The sequence below is a fragment of the Dermacentor andersoni genome, chromosome 6, assembly GCF_023375885.2.
Source record: "Dermacentor andersoni chromosome 6, qqDerAnde1_hic_scaffold, whole genome shotgun sequence".
In the NCBI taxonomy this organism is placed as follows: Eukaryota; Metazoa; Arthropoda; class Arachnida; order Ixodida; family Ixodidae; genus Dermacentor; species Dermacentor andersoni.
In genome coordinates this window covers 46,829,757-46,855,955 of record NC_092819.1, presented here as the reverse complement: position 1 = coordinate 46,855,955, position 26,199 = coordinate 46,829,757, and the positions used below count along the sequence as shown (strand labels likewise).

The 26,199-nt window shown below is 47.2% G+C and overlaps 1 protein-coding gene across 3 annotated transcripts in view; it reads right to left on the bottom strand.

The window, feature by feature from the left end:
- Window positions 1-26,199, bottom strand: part of LOC126522032 (solute carrier organic anion transporter family member 74D-like) — an 89,953-nt gene that overhangs the window by 39,803 nt on the left and 23,951 nt on the right. Inside the window, exon 1 of one of the 3 annotated variants that reach the window (XM_050170809.3) lies at window positions 18,050-18,732. The exons of the other annotated variants lie outside the window; for them this stretch is intronic. The gene's annotated coding sequence lies outside the window, so the exon portion shown is untranslated. Of the gene's footprint in view, window positions 1-18,049; window positions 18,733-26,199 lie in introns of those variants that run through there. 3 annotated transcript variants of the gene reach the window in all.

Below are 26,199 nucleotides of genomic sequence, written 5' to 3'. Positions count from 1 at the left end.
CCGTCTTTTCAAGGCTTCGATTCGCCACACGGATTCAAGCGACTCACTCACGGAACAGGGGACATTTGTCCACAAAAATTCGTCTGTATTCTTTCAAACAGACGTGCTTGTGTTTTGACTCAGTGCTTTAACACGTCGGTCGTCGTTGAAAGCCGCAGCCGATGGCAAGCAGCCGTGCTTGTGTTCTGACACTTCTTTGACATGTCCGTCGTCGTCGAAAGCCGGAGCCGATGCCAAACAACCGTGCCTGTGGTTTCATTCAGCGCTTTGACATGTCTGTCGTTGTTGAAAGCCGTAGCCGGTGTTGTACATGTAATAATTAACTTCGCCGTATACGATCCCCACCGGCATGTGCGAGTCCGAGTTTGGTTTCGAAATGATCGCGCATGTTTCGCAAAATTCAAGGACTCTTCGCTCCATGGTGTGCCGGCAATGCAATTACATTTCGCCCTCTCCTCTCTCTCTTCGCTTTTGTCGCTTTCTCGACGAGAAATTAGCGCTTTGTGACCCCCACTTAAGGCATATGAGTACCAAAGGACAGTGGCACGTTAGAAAAACCTTGCCTGTAGTCGCTTTCCGCTGCTGTATGCATACATTCTCCTATGATCTCTGCGGGCGCTATCGGCAGCAAGGTCTTTTGTAAGCCCCAACACGTATGCATGATCTTGCACTCTGTCAAGACGTGCATTTCGCGCACGATAAAAAGAAACGATTTTTGGCATGTTCCCGTTGTTACATTCTTGTTGTTAGGTAACAGAAACCACACGACGAAATGAGGTTTCTCCATCGAAAAATTAGAAGCTACATGGGAAGACACGAGGCGACATATATAACGCCCCTTTGAGCAAAGCTGATCCGATCTCTGGAGGCTAGGCATTTTAGCTATTCACCGTGAGATCGAACTACAGGTGGGAGCAGGGTCGCCGCATTGGTGTGGATAAGCGGTTGACGGCGCGCATTGAATCGTACACAGCGGCGTTCCGCTGGGAACGATTTGGCCCGATTTTGGTATAATGAACGCACTGACTGCAGTGAACTATTTTATTTTGCCCTTGAATGGCACATTTTTGCACAAGATGTGCAGAATGTTTCTATTCATTCACTCATTCATTCTGATCACATTGGAAATATTGACAACGGCTGTGTCGCCGATTTCTCAACAAACAATAGATTGTCGAATCAGCGAAGGGTGATAATATGAGGTGATATGAAAAACAAACAAACAAACGGTCTGGCAATTAGGCACATTTCGTAAACATGTTTGAAATGAGCGCAAACTGTCATTCAAAGGGAGACTGACACTCAGCCACACAGTTTCGGCACTTTCTTGAGGACGGACGGGAAAAAGCTGCCAAATGCAGCTTGATAGATATAGAGACGGAAGGACTTTCCTGTAGACCAACGTCGATGCACCGCATAGATTTGCAGGCACGCGATCGCGCACAGATTCTGCATATACAGCTATGTGATTGCGGTCTCCCCTCCGTAACCCTTCCGCCATGGCAGCCAGAATGAAACAGCGGCTGGCCCGTCGCGCGGCCCGTGAGGAGGTTTTCACGAAGTGCCACCGTGCCGGCAGCATGCAACGCTTTCCAAGAAAGGCTGCGGGCCTTGCGCACATAACTCTCGCTCGCACGCGGCTTGCGTGAAGGATGTTAGCGTCGTTGAACAACCCGTTTCCGCTTCTTCGCACTCAAGTGTGCCGCGCGGGCATACACGGGGCGCGTGACCTCGTGACCGTCGAAGAGCCTTGCCGCCTGTCTCGTATTGGCACCATCGTCGCCGCTCGCCTGGAAAATCCACAAGTACGCCTCCTCGAAGGCTACACGGGGACATCGCGTGAGCGCGTGGTTTTTGTGTCTGTCCGACGGACGTTTATGTACATCGCTGGTGTTGCACAAAGCTGTCGCTACGTATACCGACCGTCACATAGAAATGTCAACATTCCTAAGAGTCATTCAATGAATAAAGCTATGAAGCATTAATTGTTTAAATAATTAATCGGTATACTGCGTCGGAGGAGGCCTCGTATGCTTGTTGTTTTCTTTCCTCGTGCAAAAACCAAGCAGGAGCGCTATTAAAGATAATTGCGTTTATGTTCAGTTGAGGAGATTATCGTTCAGTGACTCATGTTAGCGCTAAAATGACAGCACGGAGACTGACATACGTAGAGAAGGAAGTAACAAAACACGAACTCGCACTACGGCGCGCTACTTTTGACATGCCAGAAACTAACCGCCCGAACCAATATTATGTCGACACTCGCGTGCGTCACCTGTTTTCGCACTCTGGCCGACCGGCGCTGTCTTGGGCGTCGGCGTCTGGCCGAGCGAGAAAAGAAAACGCCTCCACGTCATAACTCACCCTCCAGACAGATTTGTAAGCGGCGTACTCGAATCCACCGATTTGATGGGAAGCACTTTGCGGGCTTTCCTATTTGCTGTCACGCCCCTCGCACGGCGTCTAATGTAGCCTTGATCTACTTCCTTGCTGAACAAGAACCGCTTGCGCTATTTGCGCTACGTAATGTTTATCACACGGTAACGCCGCGATGACTTTCTCGTGATTGACGTGTTGAGAGCTCGTGCGTGTGCTTTGTTCTTAATCTCAATTTATTGTCGTGATCACTTTTCCACATTAGTGACTTCTTACGGGGTTTGCCGCGAACTGAACAATTTGAGTGTCGGACTAATAGTAAAAGCAGTAAGCGTGTTGCAGCTTCGGTCACAACTGACTCAGCATTACTCATGATACGTATATATTTGCAACTTTATGGCAAGTTCTTAGTATATATAGCGCGAGTTTCCTTTACTCTTAGCGATCGTGAAAGGTCTTAATTTCCTATCTATATTGTTTGCACGTACGGTTATTGTTCTTACTGTTATTCTCTCACTCTCCATGGTCGTTTTGATGTCCGCCAGAGTCGCGTCGGTGGAATCCCAAAATTATTTGCGAGAAACTTGCAAATAAACAAATGCTGTCATTATGCCTGGAGGATTCGAACTTACGACCAACAAGTTGTCAGTCCAGGATTCTACTTCTCAGCCACTCTGCCGATGCTGCAGCTGTAGAGAATAATAATCCTGCAGAGTGTGCGACCGCGTCAGCAGCTGCTGCGACTGGCTAACCGCCCGCTCAACACCTGTGCACCCGATAGAGCTGGCGTCCGCGCTTCGCGTCCGACTACGCAGTGACGCCGTCCGATCGACGTTCAGCGTTGTACGCGGCAATCTCACTGCGACTGCGGTGGCATTTCGCCCTTAGAAAACGCTCCGTCCACGCATTTGAAAGTGTTTTCGCATGTTTGGGCTGTTCTTGTTCAGAAAAAAAAGAATAAACACACACAAAAGCTCTGAACGCGCACTAGACTTTTGCATTTCGGAAATATAGTTAAACGATTCAGCTAGACCTATAGTTTAGTGGCCCTCGTAACAAAATTACCAAAAGTGAATGTCGCATTTTAGTTAACTGTGTGTACTACAGCGCATTCGTGCTGACCTGCATCGTATGGGCGCTCTCCGTATACCTTTCCCTTGACCCTCTTGGCACAGTTCGACACACTTCGTTCTTGCCGTAACGTTTTCATAGCTGTCCTTTTTGCATATTTATGACGTTACGCGGCGCATTGAATGGACGTCGCAATGCTGAACGCCCACGAACGCACTACTCCACTTTCTTAAAGATTTAAGACCGACTGATTAAGCTCTGATAGTGCGGAGAGACGGCCCTGATTTGTGTGTTCGGGTTACGTTCGTCGGATTTCCTCTACACTCCATTTACATACAACATTTTCCAGTCGCCTCCAGCAAGATCGCTTGCTTTCCTTCTCTCTCTACGCAACAACAGGTATTTAGGATTATCAACTATCGACCGCTTTCAGTCCACGCTATATCCATGCAAGGATTTGTGTTTCCGAAAGCGATCTCGCTCTGCATATAACCAGTCTAAAATAAGAATGCACAGCAACCCCTGTGAAATCGCTTCGTTATTTTCTACGCAGGATGTATTAGTTATTTTGCGGAGTCCGCCGCCAGTGTAAGCGCTTTCGCTTGAAGGCAAGTAAAAATGGTTGTGCGCTAATGCGTGTTGAGATTTTTTTTTAAGCGCCCCCCTCCCCTTCATTCTATAGCCTGAGTAGTGTATTTGGAATTTCGGTATAGCCGACCCTTAAGAGACCTACCCTGCCATTTTTATACATCTGAAAAGAGGAAGAAAGAACAAATTCGTTGACCTTCAAAGAAAGGACAGGTGCATAGGATGTGCACAGGCTTCGGAATCGACGCCTTTCGGCCATCCCATGCAAGGTTGAGCAATCGTTCGCGATTGCAACGCGCAGGCACAGGTGACAAAGTTGCTCCACATACAAGGTATACATAACATTAGGCAACAAGCGCAGTTGCATCGATGGATCGAGTGAATCGAGTCGCTGATACCTGAGCTCCAGGCGAACGTCACTGCTGCAAATTCATATCACGGACAAACTTTCTCAGCTGCCTTACCGTGTCTGCTGCGTACAAAGAAACTAAAGCGTATAGTGTGCGCATTCATGTGGTGCGCGGGCAGCTTTTCCGGCACGCTTGTTGCCGGAGGTACCGCACTTGGACCGGTACCTACTGAAACGCGACGTTGTGACCTTTCTTCGATAGCTTGGTCAAGTGCTTTAAGTATCTTGGACACGAATTATTCGCAGCTCACATGAGACGTTGCAGGGTTGCCTTCGATTAAAACTCTAGTCGGGGCTAGCCTGTTCATTGCAAAAATGGATACCTAGACGGCATTCGAGTATACGCTCGGTAGTCGTTGCTCTCCGTGGTGCGGTTGGCTTCTCATAAATAATAATAAAAAAGAACGATGTACTATAGTTCCGGTCGCCATATCCGAGGCTTGAGCGCAACCACGAGTTCGGCCTAACCGCTGACTGCGATGTGTAACATCGACGCATAAAACTCCGGTATGGTGCGTAATCAGTCCACGCGATGTCTCGTACGGCGGATATGATTGCCGTTCAGGGGTCGGAGGCGCAATTGCTCCGCAAGCCATGCTTGCAGCCTGCGGTTTACCTCGGGTCAAAGGTTGAGACGTCGTATGTGTGCCACCTATTGAGACAGACCGGTCAAACCTAACGGTTTTCGATTATGCATTCGACGTGCGCAGCATATACGACAACACGACTCGAATGAGGACGCGTCGGCATTCTTTTTTTATTATTATTTATTTCGCAAGACGTAGTATCTGAACCTCTCAAGATAAATGTTCCGTGGCATTAATGCAGTTGCACTTGCAAAGAAGAATTGAGCAGGATTGAGGTTATATTTCGGCCCAGTCTTCAGGGCTGTCTTTAATTGTGGCTTTGATGACTGCATGCCACCTTTAAACGGACTCTTTGCGTTTCCTGTGCACTGTTTTTGTAGCACTAGCCGCTAATAACTTTGAAGCAGATGCTTTCTTTGCGTACCTCTCCAAAATTTGGTGTAAATAAGTACAAGCGTGAGTAACGGTTCTCTCCGAACAGACAACAATTTGGGCCACTTGGTTATGTACCCCTGGGTATGGGCCACTGGGTTAAATTTTTGTCCAATCCCCTAAGACAGGTATGTGCCATGGTGACGCAGGAGGTACACGATCTTGAAACGTATGCGTGTTGCATACCTCTTTCTTTGTGCCATACACCTGTCATCAACACTCTTCCGTCTACAGGCGTCATGCATCGCCTTCGTCCTCGTAACGCAAAGAACTAACGCTTACAGGCGACAAGGTCGTGCACGTGTCATCCGCTACCGCTGCTACCTCGCTTATTCAAAGAAGCTTCGTGTCTCCGTAGCCGTCGCCGCCGCTGGGAGGCGGCTATCAAAAGTTCAAAGCTGGCCGACCAGCTCTGGGCCGTCCGGCAAGCCGAAGATGCCGCCTGAGTCCAAGGACTTCGAGCCGCCACCTGAGGCCACCACAGCAAGAACTGCCAGACTATTCTTTAATAAAGTTTCTTCTTCTTCTTCTTCGTGTCACTCGGATTGTAATCTAGCGTTGAATCTGTTTGCTATTTTTCTCCTTCTCTCTCTCTTCCTTTCTTTCGTTTCTTTCTTTGTACAAGCAGGCTTCAAATTTCGCCTAGTTGGTTAAACATATTTGCTGCTGCCAAGCTGTTCAAACTGTCCGAGATTTACTTTCGCGCTGTTAGTTTAAATATGCTACAAGATCCCATTCTCGTCGCACATTACACTGCTTTAAGTTCAGCTTATGGTCATTTATCAACGTTTTTTTTTTTTTTTTTGCACTTCCGCTCCGTTCCGTTTTGCATGAGTTCGCCGCGACCTGCAGCAAATTTATCGCGCTTCTCCATACGCATTATCTTCGAAAACAAAGATAAACCGCCCGACGATTCCGAAAGCGAACGAGCTTCATTGCACATGCGTAGTCGATCGGCCGTCATCGGCTGCCCGGTTCACGCCTGCGTGTCGCCGACTATACGCCAACGCGTGGTGCACAGATCGTTTGAATAACTATCACACACCGGGTATATCGCGTACGTGTATGCGCGCTGCCACATGCGGTGACGCGATGAATTGGGCGTCGTTTCACACGGTGTGCCAGCTAGGGGCGTGGCGCATTTTTTTCTGCAACTTAAACCGGTGTACTGAGAGTTGCGTGTACTGTAAGTGGATTTCTACCGTTTCCGGGCTTAGTATCACGGGTCTCTATTGCATAAACGATTTTTTTGCCTTATTCGGAGTTGCTGTAGCGGGCCTGTACAAGCGGAGCTTTACTGCATCCGGAGGTACTGCCACGGAGCTCTGCTGTAGCACGCCGGGGAACTGAGCCTTGCGCTCGCTGCACGAAGGTCATGCGTATAGACCAGACTTGGCGTCGACGCGCTAGTTGCGAGGTGTGCTGAACAGCTGCCAAGCTCTCAGAGCCGACAAGCGCCATGTACCGCTCTACGGACATCTGCACTCAGTAACAAGTTGCTGTTACGCAAGCTACGGCAGAGAATTAAGGAATCACGCATTCTTTTCTCGGGCATTTGCAAGCCGCGAGCCTCAGAGCTTTGCTCGACGGCGTGGCCAGAAATGCCGATAAGGTGGCCGTCGGGAGTGCAAAAAAAAAAAAAAAAAGAAATGGTGAGTGTACACCAAGTGCAGTTTTTGAATTTCAAGGTCATATGCGACTTGCTTCTCAGAAGAATCAAAGCAACTGAGCTGCTCAAATTTTAGTAACAGCCGTATGACATGAAACCAACTGCAAAAAAAAAAAAAGTAACTAACGCATTAGAGAAAAATTAACATTCGTTCATCAACGAACTCTAAGTTTCATCGTGATCTAATGGCGGTAAATGTTGTGACAATATTAATATGCATGATAAAGACAAATCGAAGACGGAAGAAGGCGGTTCTACCAATGGCGACTTTTCGTGTGCTTCCATTTGTCGTTTGCATTACTAAGAACACGAAGTTTATAATCATCAAGGATAGTCATCTATACCAGTGAACAGTTTCTAGGAGTCTTCAGAACAGTGAGCAAAACTAATCGTACCAGCGTAGAATTTCGGCAATTGGACTCCAGGCTATTTTCACAAATGTCTAGTTCTGCCTTGCGTAGAAAACTTTGCCTGGCACCAAAGCATGAAAGTTTTTCCGTCGTCCATGGATATATTTCTTTTTTTTAATAGTTTCGATCGCTATGCGCGAAGAAACTGCGAGGTCCGAACTGAACTATCGACTGCTAGCTAAATTTGGGCAGAACTTATGACCGGCCATAACGTGTTTCTCGGGCAGTATTTCACGCGAAGCCTATATTGGTTGAGAATCTGAATGAATGGAAAACTGGACTGAAGAAAGGCAACACCTAGAATACGGGACATTGAAGAAGACCGGTAAATTTCACAGCGCACGCCAAGATGCAACCGATAAGGCGGCATAAAACGCGTTTCGCGAGAAAGTTGAACACAGTTCTTTTATGTATAACCTTTTTTTTTTTTCGTGATATAGCATGCTTTTGCAGCGGCGCACACATACAAGAATGCGAAAGCAGGGCATGCGTACAGCCAAGAGACAAGCATAACGTCCTTGAAGCCCGGTATCGGTCGACGGAATAGGCTAAACGCTACATCTATCCAAAATACAGGCGAAAAATTTGGTGACTGGGCGATAAAAATTAACTCTGCATTAAAAAAAAAATTAAATTCGTCGCTGTTACGTGCAAGAATCACGATTATGGAGCACGGCCGTAGTGGGCGACACTAGATTAATTTGACCATCTGGGATTCTTTGAAGTACAGCAATCCACGGCATGCGAATGTTTTTGAATTCCGCCCCCATAGGCCTGGGGTCGCAGCTGCCGGGATTGAACTCGCGACCTCGGGCTTAATAGCGCAACGCCAAAAGCACTGCGCTATCGTGGTGGGGGAACTCTGTAGTTATCTGCACAAGTAAATTCGACGAAAGCCTGCTTGGACAACTTGGAATGACTCCTTTAAACGGGCGTCAGATTATTACACTTTTCGCTTTAGTGTGAGCACAAGGCCGATGAATCACAAAACACTTCATCTCTCTGATAACGACTGACTTAAGAAACTGACTTTTCTTTTGCTGTAAAAACAGGTAAACTGTGATGTTGCTCCTTTTTTTTCTTACTTTTCTTTTTCCTCTGGGAAACTCTTCCCCAAAAGGCTACAAGCCTTCTTTATAATAACAAAGTATCCACGTTTACGTCTTCAAGAACACTGAATTTTGCCCCTCAACTCCTTGCGTGGGTATGGCAGATTTCCACGTTGGGAAAAGTGTATGTAGGAATAAATTTGTAATTATTATTGCCGGTTATCACTGGTGCTGGCGTTAGATATTTTGCGTGGTATTATACTGTCTCTTAGTGCTTGCGGGTCGCTGTTCCGCATTTGTTTAAATACTTTTATGAGAACACTTCTTATTTTGTAAGTGTTGCTTCTCTGTACACTCCTATTTTTCTATTGGGCGAGGGTAATAAGTGGGTTCGGCTTCCACCTGTTGCAAGGTGTCTGTTCGTCCACTTTCATTTCCCATTTTCGAATTAATTCTACATTTCAATTAAAGGTAGCAGTTCATTTCTCCTTTTCTATTTAGATGACTTCATTGTCTTTTCCCTTCATATTTATTCTATTGCATTGGAATGCCTAAATAAAAGTAGTAAAGAAAGTGGAAAGACTATTCGATGGCAAAATCAAAGTACATGGCAGGATAAATGACTCACTTTAGGAGCATCCTCACGATACCTCGAGGCACTTACAAAGTAGTAGTGCCAATCTAAATGATGGCGCCCGAATAAACTATATGCTAGTGATGACGTACGTTTTTAATTTTGTGTACCTTTTATGATAAGAAGCGTAGCAAAAAACTTATCCTCGTTAATCAATACTTCTTGACTGTTTCCGTTTATTGGCAACCGCTGTCTTGTAGCTAACTCCAATTTTATATATATGCAAACACACACAAAGTGTCCCACGCAACTTTAGGCAAACGTTCAAAATATGCAAATGCGGCGTCGCAGGAGAGACCCAAGGTCTGGTTGTTTGTCGTCGCTTGCAGATACTCAGACTATTTTTTTGCATTCCGCCTAATTGCATAATTATGCCTAATTAATTAATCAACTTCTCGGATATCTTAATTAGACAGAAACTGTCAATGATAAAACTGTAAAGCAACATGAAAAACACCCGATACAGTTTTCTGTTGCTCAATACGTGCTACATAAAAGTGTTTTTCCGAGCGTGAAAGAAGCCCGCGAATAGACGCAATATTGCCGCATGGCTGGCCGCTCGAGGCACTTCGCTTCTATTCGCGGGCTGCTTTCACGCTCGGAAAAACACTTTTATGTAGGGCTATTGAGCAACAGAAAGCTGTATTGGGAGTTTTTCATGTCGCTCTACAATATTCTAACTGACACTTTTTATCTAATTATAATGTTAGAGAAGTTGATTAATTATTTAAGACTAATTATGTTATTAGACGGAATGAAAAAAATATAGTTTGAGTATCTCAAATCGACGGCAAACAACATTACATTGTTCTGTCCAGCTACGTGGTATTTGCATATTTTAAAGCTTGGCTAAAGTTACTTCGGAAGCCATGTATGTATGTATGTATGTATGTATGTAATAATAATAATAATATTTGGGGTTTTACGTGCCAAAACCACTTTCTGATTATGAGGCACGCCGTAGTGGAGGACTCCGGAAATTTTGACCACCTGGGGTTCTTTAACGTGCACCTAAATCTAAGCACACGGGTGTTTTCGCATTTCGCCCCCATCGAAATGCGGCCGCCGTGGCCGGGATTCGATCCCGCGACCTCGTGCTCAGCAGCCCAACACCATAGCCACTGAGCAACCACGGCGGGTATGTATGTATGTATGTATGTATGTATGTATGTATGTATGTGTGTGCATGTATGTATGTATGTATGTATGTATGTATGTATGTATGTATGTATGTATGTATGTATGTATGTATGTATGTATGTATGTATGTATGTATGTATGTATGTATGTATGTATGTATGTATGTATGTAAAATCAGCATCAGCCTAATTTTCACGTCCGCTGCAGGACGAAGGTCTGATCGCAGGGAGTGTCCTTCGTCCTGCAGTGGACGTAAAAATAGGAGGCTGCTGCTGTTGCTGCTGATGATGTATAGTGACGCAGCTAATTGGAGGCGTCAACTTTTCAACTGGAGGGTCCCATCAGGACTTGTTTTGTGGGCCAGTCGGTTCATGCTTAAAACATAACTGTAGCGTCAAAAAGAAGGATACGAGAATGGCGACATGATGAAATCTATACCGGTCGTCCTGTCGCCTTTCCTGCGGCCTTCTTGCTTACGCGAAGGTTCCAGGTTCGCTTCGAAGACATACTCGTATGTGGGGTGCTATAGCGCTCAAGTCTCCTTTTTCATTTCTCTCCCTCTCGCTTCTGGCGGTGATGAAAGCTGCCAAGTTAACGGCAAGAGCCCTATTTTGCTTATTTCTTTCAGGAGAATACCGCCATGGTGCCATTTTGAAGAAATCCAAAAAGGACATGACAACCCCTTAAAGAGAGTCCGAAGGAGCAGCGTGGCACAATTTGCGAGAGAAGAAATGAACAGAATTATGAACCTGTCTCAAAGGCGATGCTAGGTGAGTCCCACATTGGTTGGTTGGCTGGTTGGTTTTCCTCACTGAGGGGCTCTTGCGCACGCTAGGGAATTGGTCAAGAATTGGATTTTGCAAATTAGGTAGTCAAACCTGAAGAGAAACACTAATGGGAAATCTTGAACAGGTGATGAGAAAAGTAAAATAAGACAGAGATTTAAGCATTTAGCAACGAAATCGTCCTGATGCAGTTTTAAACTTCACAACAGGTGTCCCGGCATCCCGATGACAATGTGCTTGGGAGTAGGTTCCCCAAAGAAAGAATATTAGGAGTGGCAAGATTCAATCCAATACAATGAAACAGTGCTTCGAACATATTTTGTCTTAGCAATGGGAAATTTGCTTCTTCTTCCACTGCATACAGTGCTTTACAGGTGAAAGACCCGATTCCTGACACGTAAGGCAAGCCAAGCCATCTCCTACCGCAGGTTAAACGGGGGCAGTGAAATGAAGTCGGCGACGGACGTGCCTTTAGGAGATCTGGCCTGATATCGGCTTGACAGCGGTGTGGCGAATTCCACGCGATAAAAAAGGCTGCAGGGCTGTTTCTGAAATCCTGAGGCGTCGCGGTTGTAGGCGCCGGCGCTTTTGCCGCGCCCTCTTAGTTTTGCGTAACTGCTCGTGCGCGTGTGTTATGGCTTCGGACCGTTGTCTTCCTTCGTAGCTTCGCGCTCCACCGCCTCTTGCGTGCGCCAGATTCGTTTACGTGGGTTGTTGCATCGGCGCATGCGCCTGACGTCGAGCGGGAGGAAGTTGCGCCAGCGCGAAGCAGCTGACAATGCGAGACAACGCATTTGAATGCGCGCGCACTTTTTGCACGTCACGAGGGGCTGGTCACGTGCAACAGCTAGGCCGGTCCTTTTCAGTGATCCATCATTGTCTGCCACGGAAGAAAGCAGCAGTGCGGCCGTAATCTTTCCTGGTGTCCTGCAACCCCTTCAGTGTACGCCGCTTTCTTGATACTGTTGTTATGCTATACTGTCATTGTCTTCATTTTCAACCCGCCCCGTATACAGAATTTGCGCCGAGCGAGCACGCCTGTTTCACTACAGCATATTTGCTGTAGTCACTTCCTTTCTTCCCTCGAGCTTTCGGAGAGCTATACGCGAAATTCCGGCTGCCTACTGGGTCATCTCAAAGTGAATTGGGCCACGCCGCGTTCGCGGAAGTTTGTTATTGAATTAGGGTTGGGTGCTCACCTTTAGCGATGGGGCTGCACCCTGACGGTGGCGCCGGACGCACCGAGACGCACACGAGTTGTGAGCGCATTGCCGCAGGGGGGCGCGAGAGTGCGACGCGGCCACGCTGATTTACTTTGCACTTTTCGATATGACAATAGCTCCTGTGTGCGTGCTGATTTGTTTTAGGTCTGTAGGTCTGTCCATGAGTGTAAGTCGAGAGGTCTACGTCGTTTTGAGTGCGTGAGAGTCCCGTTTTCACGAATGTTGAGGTTGTCTAACAGTGCAAAGTAAATAAGGGCGAGACTTACAGGAGCCAAGTTTTACTACGAATATCAAGGGGGTGTGTCAGAGAGAGAGAGAGGAAGTGACCGAGTGTGTGGAAAATTCCGTCGACTTCTACTTCTGCACAATATAACAAGAACACTCACATTGAAAGGTAATTTCCGTCTTAAATGATAATGCAGAGTGCCCTGAGTGCTGTTAGAAGTATTATAAATCGAACTCTGTTACTGGCATTCCTATCGTTTCCTTTACTTGCTTGCACGCATGATTGGCACTGTTGCGACAGTATACGCAGGTCATAAAGTTCCTATTTGCGCGCTCTCTCTTCGTGTGCCCGCGCGTTCTTCGAGGTAACGCAGTTTCGCTTCGTCAAGGACGTTTCAGCCTGCAATCAAGTCGCATCAACCAAGCACTTCTTTCGGAACCGGTTGCGCTAGATCGCCGGATAGTTAACCGCTTCCAACCTTTATCCGCGCGTCCGGCGGACTCCTTATAAGCCATTAGCGAGATTAGTAGTAAGAAAAAAAAGTGCCCTCGCATACCCAGCGCCATTTATCTAAGGCCCAAGTATGGAGACGTCATTGAGGTTAAGTCGCGCGCTTACGTTTACGCTATGCCGCCTCACCTTCTGTTCCGTTGCCTTGACGGCGTCATAAACCCCATACGTGGGATTTAATGTGCGACGAAAGCATTGCGAACAAACAAACGTGCCACGGGGCGTTGATTGCGCTTTGTGGTGTATGTCGGCCAAGTGTTACGCTGAGTGAAACCCGTGTGGCGTGTCTCGAGCGCGTCACCGAAGGCGCGCTGTAAAATGATTTACGCCCTCGAAAGTGAATGACACTTTAGATATGTCCGTAACTGACAGTCTTGCATCCAGAATGGTGTAAGGGGTGGGGTGTTCTAGACAGATTTACAGCCTTATTCACTTTTGAGGGTGCAAATTGTCTCACAGTGCACAGCCGGAACGGATGTTTTGGAATATCGTGGTTGGTTCAGCGAACACGGCGTTCTTTTTGTCGTGCGCAGCGCACTTTTATTTTATTTTCGATCGTCACTTTATCCTAATTAATAATGTCATGCACAGTCTGTACTGCGATGCTTGAGTGGAACAGGGAGGGAATACCCCCCCCCCTCCCCCGAGGCCTCACTCACATAATGTCGCGCAGGGTTTTTGTCATCTTGTTTAACAACCGTCAGCTGACTGACCTATCAGACAGGTATACATGTGTGCAACAGTGGTGCAGCCGCAACTACTATTATTTCTTTATATTTTATTTACGCTGTTGTTCAGTTGTGACCTATAATGCGGTGAAGGGGTAGGAATGTGGGGCGTTTACGTAAGAAGTGGTGAGGAAGTAAGGCTGGTCATGGTAGAATCCTGGCAATGAATATCATTTGAGGCCTCGGTGAGCTTGTAATATATTGCCGCTAGGTGTCGCAAGCCCGTGCTGAAAAAGAAGTTAGGAACGGGGCGCGCTTTCTTTACGATCAACGCCATCTCGTCCGGCTCGCTGTACTGTGCTTCATTATATAGGTGGTGACAAACTAGTGGATTTGCCGGGTGCACCAGACGTACCCCGCACCTCCACCAGTATGATGTTTTTTGTTATAGTGACTACAGTAACTGCGAAGAGCCTTACATCAGATGGCAGGACTGAGTTGGTACTGATGGGGCGTTATTAATCTACATTTCCAACAAAGAAGTAGGTAACTTTTTCTTCTTTTAAGTCAACCAGTCTGTGCATATGCGGTGCACATTATGCTCTACAGATGCCGAAGTGGTTCCGGCAACAACATCACACGAAACTGCCAAATGCTATCACTACTTTTGTTTCAAGGATGGTCAGAGCCAGCTCTCGCCAGCAGAGCGCTTGATATAATATGAGAAGAAGCCAACCTAACAATTAAAGAAAACCACAGAGAGCCCCCGGGAGGAAATCCTTAAACGCCGCCTAAAACAGCGTGGCTGGTTCGACGAGTACGGCGATGAAGAACAACGCCAAGGACAGTGATAATAGCAATTACAAGACGACAACAATAACAACGACAACTTCGACGATGGCACAGTGGTTCACCTGAGTTCGAATGCTAGGTGACGATAATGAGCTTTGATACGGTGTCATTATGTGGCACAGTCGCAGGTCTTCGTTGGTATTGTTCGCACGTAACTCCCGATGCGGGCTGATTACGGAAACAGCCTAATCAAAGGGATGGACGGATCAATCCTGACACCACGTCAGTGCAGCACATGAGCATTAACGAGTGTTTTAATGTGACGGACGCACCAAGATTGGTAACATGAGTCTGTTGTTGAATCACACGACTTGCTCGTCGAACAGCGGTCGTTATGCCGTTGTGGTACCGGTATACTATAGTATGCAGAAAGCGGTGCATAAAAATCACCAAAGTAGAGAAACATGTAGGTGATGCATCATAAGTAGAAAGAATCAGAAGATAGGGTTGTACGGGGTACGTTGACAAAATCAATAGATCAAAGTCGCAAGGAGGTGGCAGGCAGCATCAGTATATCGTGAGGCCGTAATAGTTCACCGATGACCACATGAGTGAGAGAAAGTTCGTGTAGCTGCTAATTGATAATCACCGAATGATAGGAGCCAACGCTATCGCGCCACAGTCTTTCAGGCTTAACAGGAGGGCCAGTGAGTGCTTGTTTCTAGAGACTTCTTTCATCCTATACAAACAAAGTAACTACAACCATCATGGTCATACCTACGACAGACGCCACGAAAATTGGCAGAGGTAACCTTAACAGTTATCGCTGCACACAAAGGTCTGTCGACGAATCTCGCCACAACGAACACACTTTTAAGAGAGCTTGCACGAGCCTGCCCGGCCACGAAGGCCTTGACGCTGGCCAAGCGTTGGCCGGCGCCCAATTTGCCCTTGAGCGACGTCGCATACTTCGGTGTGCTCTTTGACATATATGTTTTCAATAATAACCTCTCAACTCTCGAACAGGTTGCAGCAGATGCGAATACGGGTTGGAGTCTGATAAACTCCCCAATCAACAAGCTCAGCCAACGCATGCGTACGGTTGTGACCTTTAATTGTAGACATTGGCAAACTGTTGCATATCTTCCCCATTATTTCGCTCATGCCTTCTATGCAAGCGGTGTGAAATTCTTGTCACGCGAGAGTATATTTTAAGGTTAGACCGTCTGATCCGATAGTGCCATTTGCAATTTGATCTGTGCCATTAATCAGCGTGCAAACTGCTGCTCAATGAATTAATCAAACGTGAATTCTTTTGAAAGGCTGTCTTCGTTCTCTCAAGAATACTCGCGGTCCTGTCGCCTACAGCAAACGCCATTTGCTGCACAACGGGCCACATTGAAAGGCCCCTGCGTATGGTGCGCAGTCGTCGCCAGCACTATGAGCTCCTCCCAACTTTTTACAAAACAAAGCCGCCCTTAGCGCCCGACCTTGTGGTGACTGCAGATTGCTGTCGCGTACTTCCGGTCGCCACTTCCGGTGTAGACCTCGGTCATTCCTGGAGTGCCAACTCAGGTGCATCGGTTTCGCGTATTTCGTTGGCTACGGACTTCCGGACCGCACAAAACCGAAATGTATCGCTTAATAAAGGAACGCTCGTCCAAGCCCTGTGGAAAGTTATTCCTCGTTTTTTCGCTATTATCTATCGCCGGTGAAACCCGCTTGTTTTATTGCGCGGTACGTTCAAGGCCGGTTTCGTCAGTTATCGCTGCTGGACAGCTATAGCTTCGGCGCGGGAGACTTCGTCGTATCTAAATCGAGGGTGTGGCCACGTATTAAATGAGCGACTGCCCTTGGGAGCTAGAGTACATAACATCGAGATATACACTCCACATGCGGAGATGGAAGTGTTTGCGTGGATATATCCTCAAAGGTGTGGTGGCGGTTGCCACGCTATAACTGTTATCTGCCCTGGCGCCAAGTGTTAGACGACCATTCTGGTGGCTTTTCACTTGTGCGCCCTTCCTGACATTGATGTAAATATCTTAAATACACCGTGAAAAAAGGTAAGGCGTGCAGACATGGACGCAAGCGGACCACACAACACAAACGACGACTTTTGTGTCATATGGTTCTCTTCTATTGTGTCCGTGTCTGCACGTCTTACTTTCTTGCACGGTGAAATCCTACGAACTAGCTCAACCTTCTGTGTTTTTATCTTGAATTGGCTGGACCAGCGATGCATACGTTATTCTCAATTTGCGCAGTAAGCCAGAAAGGCAACTTGCGGGGACGGTTCCAAATAAAAGGCATCGTCTGCCCTGAATATAGCCACGGACATTTTTTTTTTTTTCTTTCAGACTTGGCATTCTTTTGCGTCGCACTAGTACCGCTCTGGTAGACTTGCAATCTGTGGGCGCCGATTTTTGTTGCACAAATGATGGAAAAAGAATAAGGGGATCTGAGGGCACAATTTTTGTGTTAGAACCATACGAAGCACAACAGGGGAAATCACAGCAAGTATAGGGGAAGTTGACTGTTACGCAGGTGGGAGCCGGACCCACATCTTCCGTATTACGCGTTCAATGGTTTGCCGTTAAGCTGCCGTGGTGACCGTCCTCCCGTCAACTTTCATGGATATATATATTAGATAAGGGCGATGGCGGCTGTTTTCCTTTGTGACAATGAATCTGAGACGCTAAGGACCGTTATTTGGCGCATTTTTAAACACGAAATTAATATAATGCGCAGGATTACTAAAGTAGTACTTAACTCTACTTAAAGCAAGGGTAACGACTGGCGTAGAAATTACAACGATAAGGGCAACTTTTCCTTATCTTTATCCATAGTGGCACCCGAACGTCAGACACGCCTTCTTCCTAGTCAGAACATTGCACGCTCCTTATATTTAAGTAAGCACCAGTAATATGCTATATTCGTTGTACCGGTAGAGCACAACGCGCGGGTTCGTTACCCGGTTACGACGGCGGCCTTGCATCTCGAGCAAAAGGCGCAAAGCGCTTGCCTGAGGATATTTCAGAGCGAGGTCTTTGAATCACAAAGAGGTCAAAGTTAATTCGGAGGTCTCCATTGAAACAAGTATGCGTATTATCCAACTGTCAGGCTTAAGGAGTGAGGCAAGTGTTATGTGGGGGACACGATGGAGAGGTAAGAAGAAGCGCTTGCTAAACCGTACCTGCCGCCTGGGAACGAACACTTGTGTTGCTTTTGCACAACTTGAGAACGGGCACGAAAATACAGCGTTCTAACTGACGCAGCGAATGCTATATACAACTTGAGCGAGTACGTGAGCACTCTTTGATGCTACGAATAATTACGATGATTAGAAATAATATAATTAACCTACTAAAGGGCAACTCAAAGGAAAGAAAACGAAAAAGATTTCGAGGGCGTTAAGCCAATAATTTGTTTAATTAATGCAGGGCTAAAACGAAAGGTGGGAGGTTTGGCGTCGCTTACCTGCTTGAGCGCCCGTCGCCGATGCAAGACGAGTAAATTTTCTCCTCGAGTTCCGGCGGAAACTTTCTTTTCGTTTTTTTCCTTTTCTTCTCTCGCAAACCTTGGCACAGATGCGAGGCAGCAGCAGTATCTTCGCTATACGGTCGAACGACGCAGCGTGAAGTCACTGTTATAACGGCACGCGCTACTCGTGCGAGGCGCCGTTTTCGAAATCCCGCACGAACACAGCTCCGCGCGCGTCGGGGCGATCTAACGCAACACCGTGAATCGCTCCCCTTTGTAAAACTTTGTCAGCGACCCGACGACCGCGTTTCTTTCAGCGCTTGGGCGAAGAGCAGTCCCGGTACATCACCTCCAGCCGGCTCGTGTGTATATTATATAACGCCCAGGCACGGCGGCGGGAGTGGGTACAGTATCGGGCGTTCCTCTGTGCTCCTAAACGGGGCCACGCGTTCGTGTCCTACACTCACGCACGGGTGTCGTCGTCGCCGCCGCCGTCGTCTTGGGCTCCTCGCATCCGAGTGAGATCTTCCGATGATGACGTTTAGTTGCTGGGACGACTGTCCAGTTCCTCGCAGTGCGTCGGGTGGAACTTTTGGAGCGTTAGCCGCGAGCAGCCGTCGTACTACGACCGCGCAGCAGGCCAGCAGACATCTAGCCTCTGCCGACGTTCCTGGTCGACTCTTCGTTGCCAAAGCGGCGCTGGCGAGAAGAAAAGATATAATGGCGAAACGAAAAAACGCAACGCCCGACGTAAGGAAAGTGTGATGCGGGGGGTGGGGGGAGGAGAGAGCTGCCGGAGGAGGTAGAGAGAAAAGAAGGGCTGCAAGCGCCACTTGGCTTTGACTGTCTCGATTTCGAGGATGTGGGAGAGGGGGAAATCGCATATGAAGTGCACGCGCGCGTTGCGCGGAGGCTGCGTGGAAGCTCGTATGGAAGGTAAACTGAGAAGTGAGGGAGCTCGCTGCTTCCCAAGGTAAGAGGAGTGGACGGCCGCTCTCTGTAACGTGTGTTACAGACAGAACGACGAAGGAAGAAAGAGCCGAAAGTCTGTAAAGCGGCGATGTAGAATGGAGGAAGTATATCGCGAAGAAGCATCGGATGTGCCTCCATCTCCCTCCTTGCTCGTCGGCGAAGCATCTTCTGTCTTTCCTCTACAACACGAGGGCGTTGTCGCGTTTGGTTTCTCTTTTGTTTGAAGTTGCCCGGGAGCGGCGGTCAGTTAGCGGCCCGTTCTGGAAGCCAGCTCGACGCTGTTTTTCCGGTTTCGCGCTCCGCTCGCCGGTACGATACCGCGCTGGCCGCAAAGTCCCGTCGGGCTGCGTATACCGTCGGCTCGCTCGGCGTCGTCGTTTATTTGCAGTGCATGCTTTGTCGCGCACTGTCGCACCGGCAGTGCTGTTCGGTATGCAGGGAGGAAAGATTTCGCTTGTTGACGTATTGGGGCGAGTTTGTCTTTCGAGAAAAGGAAGCGGGAACTGTGTCAGTCTTCCGTTACACGTCTCTCTGCGATGTCTCTAACATTGCACAGGAGTTTTCTTTCTTTTATTATTATTATCGATTCAGTGCTTGACGCGAAAAGGAAGTTATTGCTCCGTATATAGCGTGAGGACACGAGCGTAGCTCTATCTCGTGCATCCACTTGCTTAGTATGCCAGTGAGCCATGCCTGATCTTAAGTGCCATTTTATCAGTCTTTCGAGTCCCAGGTGAACTTTCTTTTATTGCTCTCCTTAACTCGGCCTTGCTAATGCTCGACAACGTCGATTGTTAGACGCGCAGATCCAGTTGCGGCGTCTTCCTCTTAACGTAAACCCCTTTGTCTCGTTGGAAACGTATAATCGAAGATGTCAAGGTGATCTGGGACGCCTTGTTTCAATAAACAAGGACGTGTTCAGCTGTAACATAGCGATAAAGGATTGCCCGCGTCTACAAACGATATTGCTTCTGGTTGGTTACGTTAGGGATGCGTTCATATGGAGGGAGCGGAACTCGCCTTGCTTCTTTTTTTATTCTTACGCCATATCAACAGCAATGTAACTAAAGGTTGGCTACATCGCTGCTTTCCACCAATTTCTCCTGTTACCCTTCGTTATCCAAGCGCTCATCAGCCACTAAACATTCGGCCTGTATCCATCTGTGCGGCATGTTCCTTCATAGCGTATACAGGATGTCTCAGCTAACTTTAGCCAGAGTTTAAAGATATGCAAATGCCACGTAGCTGGACAGATCAAATGTAATGTTGTTTGCTGTCGCTTGGATATACTCAAACTATTTTTTTTCATTCCGCCTAATTAGATAATTAGCCCTAAATAATTAATCAGCTTTGCAAGTAATATATATAGTTCGATTAAAGGTGTCAATGAGAAAATTACAAAGCGACACGAAAAACTCCTGGTAGAGCTTTCTGTTCCTCAATACGTGCTACTTAAAAGTGGTTTTCCGAGCCTGAAAGAAGTCCGCGAATGCACGCAAAGTACGCCTCTAACGGTAACGTCTCTAAAACGATCTGGATGCACACATTTCTGCTGCAGTCGTATATATCGTTACTTATTACTGCGATTGCGTAACGCAGATGGACGCGTTCGCGGAAGCAACGTGTTTTAATTTGAAATGCAATGGCAGGAAGAACGTCACGCAGAACACGTGCCAGGTAAGCGCCGTACGCTCGTTTCTACGCGGAATGTGTCCGCTTTGGGCATGTTCTTAAAGGGCAGCTCTGGCGATTTTTTGACCATTACGTTTCTGCTTGAATGCATAAAACGACGTGTTTTCTTTTTTTTTTTTAATAGGAAAGTAACTGGAACGCCAATACATTGCTCCGCAAAGTTCGGGAATTAATATCTCGAAACTGGTGTCATCCTGAGAATTCGTTCCAAGTGGATCCGCCTTGCAAACTCCACGGCTAGAATTTGTAAATTGCAGTATGGGCCATAAGATAACTAGTTAGAAACTTAATTAGTAATCTTTTGTAAATTACTCCATTATGCATTTCTATTTTTTTGCGCAAGTAATGTCCGCCTCTTTGAGTAGACCAGCTCATGGGCTAGAATTGTGCTATCTGTCACAGGCGCAACCTCTAAAAAAATTGAAAGTGTTCGCCGAAACACCCGGTATATGCCTGTGTGTTTTCAAACACAGAATTTTTAGAAATCAATAGCCAGGCAAGGTAAGCTATAGATATTACGCTTTTTAAATTAAATTCTGCTACCTTACGTGCCGAAATCACGATTTGATTATGAGGCACACCGTATAGTGTGTGACTCTGGATTAGTGTTGACCACGTGGGGTTCTTTAACGGGCCCCCAATGCACAGTACACGGGTGTTTTTGCATTTCACCCACATCTAAACGTGGCCGCCGCGGCCGGGATTCGATCCTTCGCCTTCGGGCTTATAGTAGCGCAACGCCATAGCCAACACGCCACCACGGCATCTTGATATTACGATTATAGGTGCTACATATAATATAAACAAATTCTTGAGGAGAGCCCGTTTTTGAAATCTTTAGCTGAAGCCTGGCTTCGTTCCTCGTGACCTTAGACACAGCTTGAAGCAGCATTGAAATATTCAGAAAAAAAAAAACGCCGCTGTAAAGCAAAGGCGAAATGGTGAAAAATTCTCATTCTGGTGAAATTTGGTGGCCGTGTTCCAATTGCACAAAAGACGTGTACTTGCATTCAGAATATTTCCAGCGGACCATATTCACCCAGATTATTGCAGCAAGTGACGCGTGTGTGAGGGGAGGATAAAACACACCTGTCTTTTGTTTTTCCTTGGAATAGTGAACTGTTGACATTGTGGATGGCGTTATTCTTTATCATGCGCCATCGCGCTGGCCGTCCGCTACAAGCAGCTCATTACGACTGGCTAGTCTGGAGACCTCTGTCACGCGTCGAGACCTTGATTTTGGCTCTGCTACCGGAAACAGATAATGCTTTCGACTAATCCAAGCTGTTATCACAACTAAACTCAAAACCGGTAGGTTGCTCCATGAAGAGCCAACTTTTATTTTTTCTGATAACGAAGAAACAAGGAAAGGAAGGAAAAAAAAGAAACATAGGCTGGCGTGTTGTTGAAAGCATCTGGTAACTTACGACCGTTTCAGGAGAAGTTTATTTTTTTTGTACGTGCTCAGACATGCCCCGATTCATTGGCAGCAAACCAATTTCAATCGCAGAAACGATGCTGCCAGGCTGGCACTCGTGCTTTCACGCAGAACGCGAAAGAACTCGAACAGAGGAAAACACGGCCCTCCCCTCTTCTCGCTAACCTCCCCCCCTCTCCCCCTTACTGCTGCATTCCGTGACCGACACCGGATGAGGCATTCTCGGGAGCTTCTTTCTTTAGTTCCTTTTATTTTTCTCGCTAGCTCATATTCTCGCGTTCTCATATTCCTCTGATCACAGTAGCCGAAATGCGAGAGGCTGACGTGACAGGCCTTCGTGTGCATGCCGATTCCAGCGCCCAGATACAGGGCAACCGGGGTAGGGGGATAGGAGGGGGTTGAGCGAGGAGACGAAAGGGGCGTGTTTTTCCTTTCCCTAAGGTATGTAGCAAAACTATCAAAATTCAATACCAACAGCCTTAAGAAGACTGCTCATAGATTACCAACAGCGTACGCTTCTTCATGCACATTGCGGAACTTAAGAATGCCACAGATTTTCCGGGGTAATTAATGCTCACGAGTCACAATTAGTAGCCGGTAGGACTAGTTCTGCAATGTTAAGTGGTTAGACAGCAAGAGAGAAAACAGGACACGAAGGGACAGAGACGTTTGTTCTTTTGTCCTGTCCTCTTACACTGGGGAATGATACAAACGTCATTCTCAAGGGACTCTCAGTTCTGACAGCCTTATCAATGCATCGTGTACTTGTCGAAGCGCCATTAAGCGCTTGTTTTTTTTTTTTTTTTCGATACGTGAAGCTTGGTTGCTACAGTGCGAAAATGCTAACGCATTTCATTAGCTTTAAAAACACCACGTGTGTCACTCACGTTCCTCTTGCTGTGTTAGACTAATTATGCCATAAACCATCATTGAAAAACTTATAAGTATGACACTGATTGTAGAAGATTTGCGACAAATCTAAGCGACTTGAGATAGAGGGGTGGAGGGGGGACAGATGTTGTCAAGGAAGATCCTGGGTCCATGGATGTCAGAAAAATTGCAACGCTGCCTGCATGAGCTGAGGCCCATTTTACAGAGAAATAAGGAACATTAGGAAGCTGCTAACTTTGATTTGGGCGCCTTTTATCGCATCGTATTTGTCGATATAACTATTTTCTTTAATGGAATCGCTGACATACTCGTTCCTGTGTTTTCTAGTATCTTGGTGTTTCTGTGGCTCTTGGGTCATCTAATGTTCAAGAATGCTTTGCTTGAAATGTGGCACACATGAGGTTCATATTTGGGTTAAATTGAAGTGCACCGAAGACGCTGACACAGAAAAGGAAGTAGACAGGACAGCGATTGAGGTGATCTTACACATGAGGCGATATTATTACGGTGATTACACCTGCCCAGGTACATTTGTGTTCTCTGAACTCCCCGAAACGTTCGTGTTGTACTTTAGAAAGTATGACACCACATTTTTTTCATAATGGTGACCTCTATAATTTTCATCATTTTGAGCCCCAGTTATCATGCTAGAGAACAGGAGTAGCTGGCGTCATCTATAACCAGCAAGATCTCCTCAACTACTACTACTACTACTACTACTCAGAGTCAGAAGGGGTTTTATTTAGGCATAAAATGAATTACAAAAATTTGTGTATACAGAAGGAGGTCCCGTGGTCAGAGACTGAATCGGGACCTCCTATCGTAGTGAATGTAGAAAAATTAATTAAAGCAGCAAACTACTACTACTACTACTACTACTACTACTACTACTACTACTACTACTACTACTACTACTACTACTACTACTACTAATAATAATAATAATAATAATAATAATAATAATAATAACAATAAAACGTGCATTCATTTCCTCTAGCTGTGCGTGTCCCATTTGACAGCGCAACTTTTATCTTCGCGTGGTTTAAACTGTAGCTTTTGTGGAACGCACGATATACCACAGACGGATGGCAAATTCGACAATTGTTGTCTTTGCGCCAAGCGATGTTTCTATTCGCTTCTTATTCTTTGATAACGATGGTCTTGAAAGTCCTCTTTGTCGTGCCCTCCCCTCTCCCTCGGTCGCGGAAAGCCTGGCGCCGTCCATGTCCGTGCCCAGGGGCCTTCAGCGCCACAGAGATTCGGCCTCAAGGGTGCGACGCTTCAGCCAAGGCCTCTCGTGCAGCGCCTCCTCATCCATGCCATTCACTGAAATGGTGTGGGGGGGGGGCGAGAGGGGGGGGGGGGCGAGGGGGGGGCACACGTGGCGCAATGCGAGCGGCCGCGGGGCACGCGAGCGCCGCACGCAAACGCAAGGCTCGAACTGTCGAGAGCTTTTGAATCCGTCGTCTCCTCGCATGAGCGGTGAACTAGTCGAGCGACGACGAGACGCCCAGCGGGGCTGACATGTGCTGTGCACGACTTACCTTGGCATTGAAATGTGTCGTCTGGGCGAAAGGGGCGTTCGAACGCTTTCCGGCCGACTGCGCGACTGAGTTGGGTGTTTTCCCCCTGTTTGTCACCGCGGAACGAGTTTAAAAGGTCCTTCCCTGGCATGAAGCGTTCATGTATACACGCCACTTGCCGGTTTTTTGTGGCGTCGAACGAGCGCAGCGGGCATGTATGTGTAGCCACGACAAAACGTTGCTGTGCGCTTGACATGGGAACACAGATGTATCGTCGAAATTACTTGAGCGCGCGTCTCCTGTTTAGTGCCAAGTATGCAAGTGTCTGTTGAGCGAACCGCAGGCACCCAGCCAATCACCTTTGTGTCGATTTCATTACGAAAAAGGTGTGCTAAACGAAAGAAGGAGAAATACGCCTCATAGCGGATGCAAATGAGCGCATGGAAATAGTGAAGTCTCGTTTTTTTTTGTTGTTGGAGAAAACGTGTCATTTCTCTGTTCTCGCGCACTTTCCGCGGTGGCGCAGTGGTTGTGGCATTCTGCTGCTGGGCGCGGGTTCGCGGGTGTAAGTCCCGACCGCGGCGGCCGCATTTCGGCGGGAGAAAAAAAAAGCCTGCTTCCGTGCTTAGATTTAGGCGCCCGTTAAAGGATACCGGCTGATCGAAATTAATTAGGATCCCTCCATGACGGTGTCTCTCACACGCCCTGTGTTGCCTTGGGACTTTAAACCCAATGAATCGGCCAATCAATCTGTTCTCATGCGCTCGTCTGAGCGTGCTGTTGTTTTCATTAAATCGCACGAACTGTATCGTATAGTAAAAAAAAATGTCACACATGGTTTTTGCTGTCTAGTATGTAGGTAATTTACTGTCGTTGAAAAGAAAGGCGTGTGATCATTGCGTTCTACCGGTGCTAACATATATGGGGCAGAAGCTTGGAGGTTAACAAAGAAGCTCGAGAACAAGTTAAGAACCGCGTGAAGAGTGATGTAGCGAACGACGTTAGACGTAACGTTGACAGGGAAAGAGTAGCTTGGATTAGAGAGCAAACAGGTATAGCCGATATTATAGTTGACGTTAACGGAAAAAAAAAATCTGTGCCCTTCCAGTCTGTAGCGAAGCTATGTATGTGGGCCCCTTAATGGCGAACTGCACCTTCGCCGCGGGTCGGCCCGGCATTGCTCTGTCTTCGGGATCGGTACACGTGTCTACACACGGACACGGTCCTGGGGTAACTAGCCCTTAACAGCTTCGCTTTAACTTCGCTGTAAAATTGGTCACGTATATGTGTTTCTTAATTAATTCATTTATTAATCACGTCGACGAACGTGGGAGTAGTGGCACGAGCGCGTTCGCGCGGTAGCGCCGAGGGGGCCAAGGAGCCAGCTGGGAAAGACGACAATGACGCTGCAGCCAATCCTGATGATGGTAGTTCAGTGTCTACACATGGACACGATCCTGGGGGAACTAGCCGTTAACAGCTTCGCTGTAGAAAGATAGAGCTGGGCAGGTCGTGTAATGCATAGGGCAGACAACCGGTGGACCATTATAGTTACAAAATGGCTGCCAAGGGAAGGTAATCGCAGCTGAGGATAGCAGAAAATTAGTTAGGGTGATGAAATCGGAAAATTT